At 40.0% G+C, this 10,297-nt stretch overlaps 1 non-coding gene across 1 annotated transcript; it reads right to left on the bottom strand.

Moving 5' to 3' along the window:
* Nucleotides 1-651: 651 nt before the first annotated feature.
* TRNAQ-CUG lies at nucleotides 652-723 on the bottom strand. Its single transcript has one exon. It is a non-coding gene; the product is annotated as a tRNA-Gln (tRNA).
* Nucleotides 724-10,297: the final 9,574 nt, after the last annotated feature.

The raw sequence follows: 10,297 nt of genomic DNA, 5'->3' as shown, positions 1-10,297 counted from the left end.
GGTAACCACATTCTAGTAAGCAAACAGAAAAATATCTAGCAATTTAGATCTTTATCTCTAAAGCAATTTCTCACCTTGATTTTCCAGTTTTCCACTCCATGCCCTGAACATTGGCTTGTAAAGGGAAAAATTATGTCCATTGTTTTGTTTGGTGCACAAGCTAGTCAACACCAAGGGAGCATATTAGGTCTTAACTTGGCTTCTACTCACTAGCAAGTCATTTCACCCCTCCTGACAGGGACAGGAAACCTTAAAGCACGAATGTCAGGCAAGCAGCTTTGAGATTTCTGAGAGGAATCGTGATTTCTGGTGGGTGAGGAAATGATGGGAGCACTTCGGTCAAATCTCAGGTTGTCAAAATGCTGCATGAAACATTTGCTGTGAATGTTCAATTTCTTTCTAGTGTGGTATCTACTTTTATCTCATTTTCATTTCTCCTCTCTGCTTTTTCTTGCTTCTGCACATACTCAGGTATTTTCTAGTTGAAGCTTTTGGAACTTTAATTCCTGAGGCAAGGAGAGGAAAGGAGAGAAGGAAGGAGAGGGATTAGCAGCAGAAGTGCTTCAGGATGTCCTTCTACTGTCTCTTCCATTTGGACAAGAAATCGTTGGGGCTCTTAAGCTCTATTGTCCTTAAAAAAACATAATAGAAAGGTCCCACCGAGATTTGAACTCGGATTGCTGGATTCAGAGTCCAGAGTGCTAACCATTACACCATGGAACCCCTACAGACACATTCTCATGCAGTGCAATACCCAACTTGTGAAAAGCATGGTTGTAAATGATGCTCTTAATGTACATGTATTTTAATTTCAAAACAATCCAATCTCAGAAAAAAAGAATAAAAAGTCAAACTCATATTTTAAATTTAAATAACAAAGTCCCAAAGAGATTTTCAACTTGGATCACTGGATTTAACATCCAGAGTGCTAACCATTCTCTCTATTATAGGAAAGTAGATAAAAGGGACTAAATTGAACTTTTAAAAATGAAACATTTTAAAACATTGTAACTGCTTTGATGATCACAACATATAATTCAATAAAATATACTGAGATAATAATGGAATTTAATCCACCATGAATAATTTATACAATAAATATGGATGTGCATGCATCTGTGGGGCAGCTTTATTTTACTTAAGGTATATTTTCATTAGTGGGATAACTAGATCAACTGCTATTTCTACTTTCACATTTTTCAGGAAGTGCCAGACTGCCCTCTGTGGTTGTACCATTTTACATTCCCACCAGCAGGGCATGAGAGGCCCAGTTTCTTTACATCTTCACTAACCTTTGTTGTTTGCTCTCCTGTTGAACTTTGCTGTTGTTGAGGGGGGTGAAGTGATTTCTCATTGTCATTTTGATTTGTATCTTTTCATATTGCTTGCCCATTTTGTAATTTTGTTGTTTGTGTTTTTCTTGTTGAGATGCTGGGGTATTCTACAACTTTTAGATGAGTCCCTTGTCAAGTATGTAATTTCTGAACCTTTCGTCTAGAGTCCGTGGGTTTTCTTTAACCTTATTGGAGAAGTTTTTTTATGCACATGAGGATTTGACTTTTAGAAGCTCTCAATATATTTTTATCCTTTTCTAGTTGTGGATTTTGATTATGCTTGAAAGTCTGTTCATACTGTGGTTAAGGATTCTAGATTTGTCCATGTTCCCACCCCCTAACCCCAATGATCCTTTAGGTTTTAGTCCTCAGTCTCTGATTCACTTTGAGTTGGTTTTTGTATATGGTGTAAGGTGTGGATCTTATTTCAGATTTCTGCATATGGGTACCCAATTTTACCAGAATCATTTAGTTTTTGTTTTTTTTTTCTACTTCTTTTTTTTTTTAAAAAAATTTATTTTCTTATTTTTGTGTCTGTGTGTACCATCAAATTGGATCTGACTGGTACAGAAGGAGATGGCCCCTCCTTCTCCAGCAGAGTATCTGGTGGATTCAAACCACATATCTCTGGGATTGCAGTGTAGTTTCTTGCCACTAGGCTACCAGAGCTCCCCCAGGACCATTTGTTACAGAGGTTGTCACTGCATTAGTCAATTGCCTCTCCTTGTTTTTCTTTTTCTGCAGAGCTTTGCTTATTTATGATCTCTTTCTTTTCCAGATAAAAACGGAAATTACCTTTTCCATCTTCTTTTTTATTTATTTATTATTAAAAAAATGTATGGGATCCAAGGGAGTAAGAGGTTGGAACAGAAGGGTGAGGCTGGTTGGGATGAAATTACAGGGTTGCACAATTTGGTGTGTGGAGGGAGTGAGTAAAAGAAATGAGAAAGATCAAGCAGGTACTGGAAAAGACAGAGTAATGGTGGGTATAGTCCAATAGGGATTGATTTAATTAATTAATTACAAAGAATTTGTCTTTTTTATTTGTGGGTTTCCCATTTGGGAATAGAAATGCAGACTCTCTGGAAGATTAATACTGAACAGGGGTGTTGATATGAAGGAGAAGGGGAGCCCACTTTAACACTTTACTGGTGGTCTTGAGCTGAAGCTGCATGCCTTCTTGTTCAGTTAGAAGATGTTTTAATGATGTTTTCTGTCCTGTGGCCTGCAAGGTGTTTGCATGGGTGGGTCCAGTGGGAGTAGCTGGCTGAGTTTTGAGCCTCCATCCACCTTTGCTTCCTTACCTGGCAGTTATATTTCCCTTTTGTCTCTGGAACTGGGCTCAGGGTTCAGGTTCTGAAACAAGATTACCTATAGGAAAGAGAGCAAACATAGAGGGAACAAACTTGTGAGTTATAAATGAAAGGGTTTTGGAGATGTTACTTACAGGTGTACTGGAGAAGGAGGTGGAAGAAAGTGTAGATAAAGTTCCTCATACAAACAGGTAGCTCTCCCCAGGGGCTGGGTGGCTTTCCTCAGTGGCTGAACAGCTCTCCCTTGCCTCAGGCTCTTCTGAGGTCCAACCTTGTGTCCTACTGGGAACCGAAGCTGGGGACCACACTTCTGGCTCTAGAGCTGCCATCATTGACCCCTTCCTCCCTACCAAGTGGTCTAATTGTAACTCAAAGTAGGTATTATGACTTTCCCCTTCCACAAATGGAGAAGGTGCTTCCAGAGCAGTGAAGTGAACAGACCCTCTCAAGTTTGAAAAAGTAAAAAAGGCAAGGTTGTCTGCACGCAGGCCACGAGGCGATGAGCTCTGTGACGCTTCGGTCGGTCATCTTTCGTCTTCCTCTGCAAGCAAAGTCCTGCTGACGATGATTTTTAAAATGAGGAGTACACTAAGGCCGTGTGGGCACTGGTCCTTTTCCATCTTTTTGAAGAATGGCATTGGTATCTGTAGTGGGATTGCATTGAATTGATACTGTTTTTTGTAGAATTGTCTAGACTTAAAAATAATATATTAATGATTTTTCATGAAAGTTTACACAACAAATTCGGTTCTCACTTGACAATCTCTATTGACAGCAATTGTCAGTAATATCAGTTACATTATCCCCAGTGTCTCATCTTGTTCTTTAATTCCACTCTATCTAATCAGTTTCCAGTAGCCTAGTTTTCCTTCCCCTTATCTTCTTATCTTTCTCTTAGAGTTTTCAGAGGCTGTAAATCCCATGGGAGGTGATTACTCATCTTCCCCACAACCACCCTAACAGAACACCTGGTTGGTTTGAGCTGCTTGTCTTTGAGTTAGCCTTACTTCTAAGCCACCAGACACTATTTCTCCATGCAAATAGCTTGCCTTAAAACTGGCACCTCATGACCTTTATGGGCGTGGGGGGGGTAACAATTAAAAAGTGAAACAAAAATTTAAGTATTCAAAGAAATAGTAAGATTAAGGAAGGAGAAATGAAGTCATTGTGAAGTTTGTGTGAGCTTGCCCATTGGCCGTGCAGCTTATACTTCTGGTCTAGTGTAAACTGAATTCAGGTTTTCTCCTACAGCAGTTGATATTTTCAAAAGGCAAATTTCCTTCAATGCATGTTTAATCCTTTGCTAAGGTTTGGATAAAACATGAACTGGCTATTAAAATATTGGACTTAAATTGAATCACAAAGAACAAGAGATAGTGCAAGAGATAGAGGAATGACAGCACAGAGGATTCTGAGGTAAAAAGGCTTGAGAGGAAGGTGCCTGGGTCAGGAGAGGGAGGAGGAGTAGGAGGTGTCTACTGCTCCTGTGTGAACTAGAAATACTGATCGGAGTGTGTGTGTGTAAGAGAGAGATAAACACATAACAAAACACTTGCAATGTCAACCATTTTATGTGCACAATTTAGTGGCATTAATTAGGTTTATTGTGAAGTCATCACTAGTACCAATTTCCGAATTTTCTCATCATCTTTCAGTTATACTCAGCACCCTTTAAGCAATAATTCAGTGAAGTGAGAAGGGGATTTTCTTCCCTCCTTCCTATAAAACTAATCACTATAAGTTTGGATCTTTACGCATTTGCCTAGTCAAGACTTTTCTGCTTGTTTATTGGGGAACAGAGACTTAGCATAGTTTCTTCTAAGTTGTATAACACTTCTCTGTTAATTTGCTGCACTGAGGTAATCTGGGTTTGCTGTGATGCTGAACCTTGTGCCATTGGGCGAGAGGGGGTGTTAAATGCCATAATGGCTGCTCATGGTGAACAGTGTTTGGTGGAGCTCCCAGTTTAACACAGGTTTGGAAACAGGAGTGGCATCCACTTCCTAAACCACATGCCTCTAGAAACTATGAACTTGGAAAATTGACAATAGTTATAGAAAAGCTTCAGGTCTTTTGTTCATAGTGTCTCTATGAGTCGTGCTGGACTCAACGGCAATCAACAACATCAATAGTTTTTCTAGGCTCATTACCATCTTAACATGTATCATACTTTCTCTTTGAGGTTGAATAATATCCCAGTGTGTGCATTTATCCATTCATCTGTGGATGGATTCTTGGGTTGTTTACATTTGTTGAAAATCAACATGGCAGTTAACATTGGTGTATGTACAAGTATTTGCTTGCATTCTTACTTTCAATACTTTGGGGTATATAGCTAGTTGTAGATTTGTTGAATCATGAGATAATTCTGTTTGACAATTTGAGATACTGTTGGATGAATTTCCACAGAGGCGATACCATTTTGGGATCCTTCCAGCAATGGGTGAGAGGTTCAATTTCCTGCATCTTCAGAAATACTTGTTTTCTATTTTTCTGTCAAACATTTAGGCCTTGGGCCATTTGGAGGCACCTGGGAAACCCAGTAGAGCATGACACATACATGTGATTGACTCCTTAGCAAGAAACAACCAGCGTTGGTGGGGTGAAAAATCAGAAATGGCTCACTTTCTAGAAGAGAAATGGCTCGTTAAAGAGTTTTTCATGGAAGCACCAATCATTTGTCAAGAGCCAAGAGCTTTTGCTGACTAGCAGTGCAAGTTCAAAGGTCTGCAAAGGCTCTTGTTCAAAACCCCTGGGTAGTGAACTATGGAGCTCTGGTCGTGTGAAGAGCTGGGGACAGGAGGGAGTTTCCCTAGCTGATGTGGCCCTGGCCTCAAGTCCTAGCTTCACCAACATACATTAAACAAAATTGGGGCCTAATACAGGCCAACAGAGCTTCCTGAAATGCAAGAGTCTCAGACTCCTTTGCTGGAATGAATTGTGATGCTTCCCACAAGAGTTTTCTCTAGCATTTGGCTACAGACAGTCAAATGCAGTTGAATTTCCTATATTGAAATGCACAATATTTGCAGACAAGATGTTGTAGGGTTTTTAGCAATACTTAGTGTAATGATTGTAGTATGGTGGTTATAGTATTTGTCTCATATACCAAAGATACTTGGATTGTAAACCAGGTAGAAACAAATGGTTTCTTTTTAAATAAAAAAATTAATAGTTCCTGCGTAGTAACCACTGAAGAACCAAAAACAATCTGAGCGGAGCACTTACCCACAGCCTGGTAATCAGACATCGTTGCTCTGCAGCAGGTCACATGGAAGACCAGGCACAAGTCCCATTTGGCTCTTGGGAGACAACGCTCCAAAAGGAGTATTTCCTCATTGTCTGCTTTCCCCTCTACCTTCTCCACTGGCTGCCTTTGAAGGAGAAGAGACTATTTATTCGATTATGTCTTACATTTTCTATGGATCTTACTTCATTTGCCGCCAACCTGATTCCAGTTGTAGATTAAACAGATTTGTGTGAAGGAATCCCAGAACACAAATCTTTTTTTTTTTAGAACTCAAATCTAAATCTACATTTGGGACTCTTGGAGTCAGCATTAGGGGAGCTCTGATGGCTTAGTGGTGAGACTCAAGGTGGCTCAGTTCTGAACAACCCAGTGTCTTGGCTGACCCCCACCTTCACAGGTAAATCCTAGATGCGAGATGGGAGCACCGCGGGGTGGTACAAGCAAGTATCTTATAAAAGGGAGGCTGACTGAAACCCACAGCGTCCCTTTTCAGCAGGAAGTAGCTAAGAGAATACGCCATCCCCTTTTCCTTATGAATCAGGGTGAAGTCTCTCTCAGGGAGGAGTGATAGGGAATGGCAAAGGACACACCGACAAAGGAGATTAATCAGAACTGACTTTGACAAGCACTGTGGCAATTGGACAATTAAAACAGACATTCGGATGGCGGGGAAGAAGAACAAACTGGGGAGGAGGGTGGAGAGAATGGTGCGGCAATGAAGGAGTGAAAGCCCAGAATCCCTGTGAATGTTCATTGAAACTAATAAAATTTAATAATAATAAAAAAAAATAAAAAATAAAATAAAAGGGAGGCTGAGGTAGAGTGAAGAAGTAGCAAGGGTGCAGGTGCGCCTGGCAGGGACTTTGCACAAAGGCAGGGCCTTTAATGGTTCCTGAAACAGTTCTTTCAGGTTGCCAGGTACAAGGTGGTGGAGAGGGGCAGGGAGTAAGGGAGTGGAGATGGAGAGGGGTGCTGTTGCCAAGCACTCAAGAGAGGAGGATAGTTTGTAGTTATAGGAATGGACCAGGTTTCCAGGTCAGGATTTCAGGCCTCTGAGTAAAGAGTTGCGCTGCCAACCCTAAAGCAAGATTTGGATCCACTAGCTGGAATCTACTTCCTAAATAACATGCCTCCAGAAACTCTAAGAACTTTGGTAAACGTTGATAGTTGGGCTTCAAGCCTTTTGTTCATAGGGTCGTTATGAGTCGTGCTCAACTCGAAGGCAATTAACAACAACAGCTGTTCGGCAGGACCACAAATCTCCTCTCTAGCTTTGAAGCTTGGAGGGTTAACAGAGACAACATTCGGTTTCCACAGCAATTAAATGTACATATTTTTAGTTTAAGAAACCCTGTTGGTATAGTCTTCTACTTGTTGTATGTTCAAATCATTCAGTGGGTTCTATCCCCCAAACGCTGCCCGCACCCTGCACTCTCCCTGTCGGGTCTACACCTGGACCCTTGCTTAACCAATAGTCTGCACACTGTGCTTTCGCTTTCGCTCTCTAAGGCCAAATGACCAAGTTGAGGACGTCTTTGTGAGGGACGCTGGTGTGATTGGAGGACAAGGAAACCTAAAGATGACATGAAACCTTGGGAATCTCTCTGCCCTTTAGGCTAGTGAAGGCCCAAGAGCCCTCCTCGCAGCTTCCTGCCAGCTCTGTATGGGGTTTTGGTCTTAAATTTAGTCTGCCCTGGACCACGCCATGTTAGAACATCTTTGCCACTCTTGGAGTATTCTCTACGGTGTTAGCAGAGGAGAGAAAGCCCCATGTGAGAATTATGAGGTGACAGTGCCTTTAAAATTCTTTGTCAGGATTGCAGGCAAATGTGGCAAGAATAGGAGTGAGTTCTAAGAATTCCACGATACAGAAACATATTACAACCTGCTTCTCATCTTGAAAAACAGCCCCCATAAATGGTTCTGTTGCACCTTAGGCCAAGCACTAATCTCTCCAAGGATCATAATCTCACCCACCAGACTGCCAAGTCATTGGATAGACAGATCTGTTAGCATCTTTTATTCCAAAAGGACACTGAGATTACCTCCACTCCAACTCTTTCATTTGCTCTGGTTATTATTGCTTAAATCCCAAGGACATATGGAAGTTTATGGTTCCTCCACTCTTTTTCCATTTAATTTTTTAAATTGATATTTTAACACAAGTTTACAGAAAACTTAGATTCCCCTTCATTCACTGTTGCACATTTTCCTCCCTACCAAGGGTCCACTTCTTAAAGCCAATGAAGGTCTAACTACTACTGACACAGTCAAATTCTGCGTCCATTAGTTTGACACAGTAAGTTTTCATTCCACACTTCCCACAGCATCCTATCACATGGATAAACCTTGGAATCATTATGCTTAATGAAAAAGTCAAGGTCAAAAGAACAAATAATACAAATTCCACTAACATAAAATAATTAGAATATGCAATAGAAATATTTAGAGGGGAAAATTAAGAAAACACATGGTCTGTAGTAGCCAAGCAGAAGAACACATAATTGTGGTAAATGTTATCAATCACATGAAAAATAATTCTGGGAGGTTTATACATTTGTAGCTGCCAAACTTACTTTGGTCAGAAAATATCATAGGTTTTTAAATTAAAACTAAAAATCCAAGTTCCAAGAAGAAATTTTAGAAAATATATTCACCATCCTAGGTAGAAAGATTTCTTAGATAACACAAAGGGTCTTAATTATGAACAGAAATAGGGTTAGTAGAAATAAATTGGATTTCATTCAATTTAAAAGCTTCTACTCACTAAAAAACAAAAACTAAAACAAAAAACTAAGTAAAAAGGCAATCCAAGACTGAGAGGAGATAGTTATAGCATGCTTATCTGAAACATGACTCAATTTTTAACTGTACAAAGAACTTTGACAAACAGTAATTGAAAAGCCCAACATGAAAACTAAGTGGGCAAAAGATGTGACTTGGCATTTTCCACAAAGGAGAATTTTTAAGTGGCCAAAAGATACAACAGCATGTGGTCCACATAATTTCTCACTAGAGAAACACAAATTTAAATAATGATGTTGCTGTTAGGTGCCACAGTGTCAACTCATAGTGCCCTCTGAACAGCTGACCAGAAACCCTGCCCTATCTGGAGCCATCCTCATAATCTCTGACATGTTAGAATCCATTGTCAAAGTCACCATGTCAATCTATGATGTTGGGAGTCTTCCTCTGCTTTGCTGGTCCTCCACCTTTGCAAACATGATATCCCTTCCCAGGGAATAGACTCGCATAGCTATGTGGACAAAGTATGAAAGACGATGCTTTGACATCTTTGTTTCCAAGGAGCACTCCTGCTGTACTCAGACATATCTGTTTGAGATGTTATTAATCAACTCCTTACAGAAGAGATCTCCATCTTTCATAAAATGCTGAAAAGAATGTGAAAAATGGAGAAACCATTCTGGAGAACTGTTTGGCAATTTCTAATGTAATAATTAGGGAGCTCTGGTGGCCACACAGTTGTACCTACTACCCCATAATCCAGCAATTTTTAATATTTGCTTTACATTCAAGAGAAATGGATGCACAAGCCCACAAAAATGCTAGGACAGACATATTCACAGCAGCTCTATTCACTCTAGCCTGAACTAGAAATAACTCAAACATCCATCCATTTGGTGTAGTCACACATTAGAGTTACATTAATCAATAACACAAAAAAGACATTAGATGTAACAATATGGTTATATCTCAAAAACAATACAGCATCAGGAGAAAAACCAAAGCAAAAGTATACTTCATCAAGTGAATATTAAGAACACAGAAAACTAAACATTGGTCATAGACCTCAAAACCCAAGAAACCTACCCAGGTGTCTCACATTTGATTTAAATTCATGGTAACCCCATGCGTGCAGAGTAGAATTGCTCCATAGAGTTTCCTTGATGGTCATTTATGTGGAAGCAGGTTGCCAGCCCTTTCTTCTGCAGGGCTGATGCATGGGAGCAGATTGCCAGTCTTTAAGGTCAATAGCTGATGTATAAGTTGCTTGCACCAATCAAGGACTTAGGGGGTAGATAGTTGTAGAAGGGAGTGACGTCTAGAAGGAATACTACTGATTTTGTTGGAATTAACATTATCTATCAGTTATTCTAGGGGATGATTCCATCTGTCAAAAGTCAGTATAAATTGTGTACTAAACATTAAAAAACACTTTTATCAATGAGGCAACAGTGATAACCTAGAAGCAAAGGCTGCTAACTTAAAGGTGAGGCGTTCCAACCCACCACCTACTGCTTGGGAAAAGATCTGAGTAAATATGTTGGCCTTTGAAATAATATTGTGTAGTTCTGCTCCACAAATTGCTGTCTGTCAGATACTCCTCTAAATCTGAACATTCAGATTAAGACAGACTAGGAAGAAGGATTGGCCACCCA

The sequence above is a fragment of the Elephantulus edwardii genome, unplaced genomic scaffold, assembly GCF_000299155.1.
Source record: "Elephantulus edwardii isolate Elephantulus edwardi_28Jun2011 unplaced genomic scaffold, EleEdw1.0 scaffold00384, whole genome shotgun sequence".
In the NCBI taxonomy this organism is placed as follows: Eukaryota; Metazoa; Chordata; class Mammalia; order Macroscelidea; family Macroscelididae; genus Elephantulus; species Elephantulus edwardii.
The sequence above is the reverse complement of the archived record's forward strand: the minus strand, read 5'-3'. Positions and strand labels throughout refer to the sequence as shown.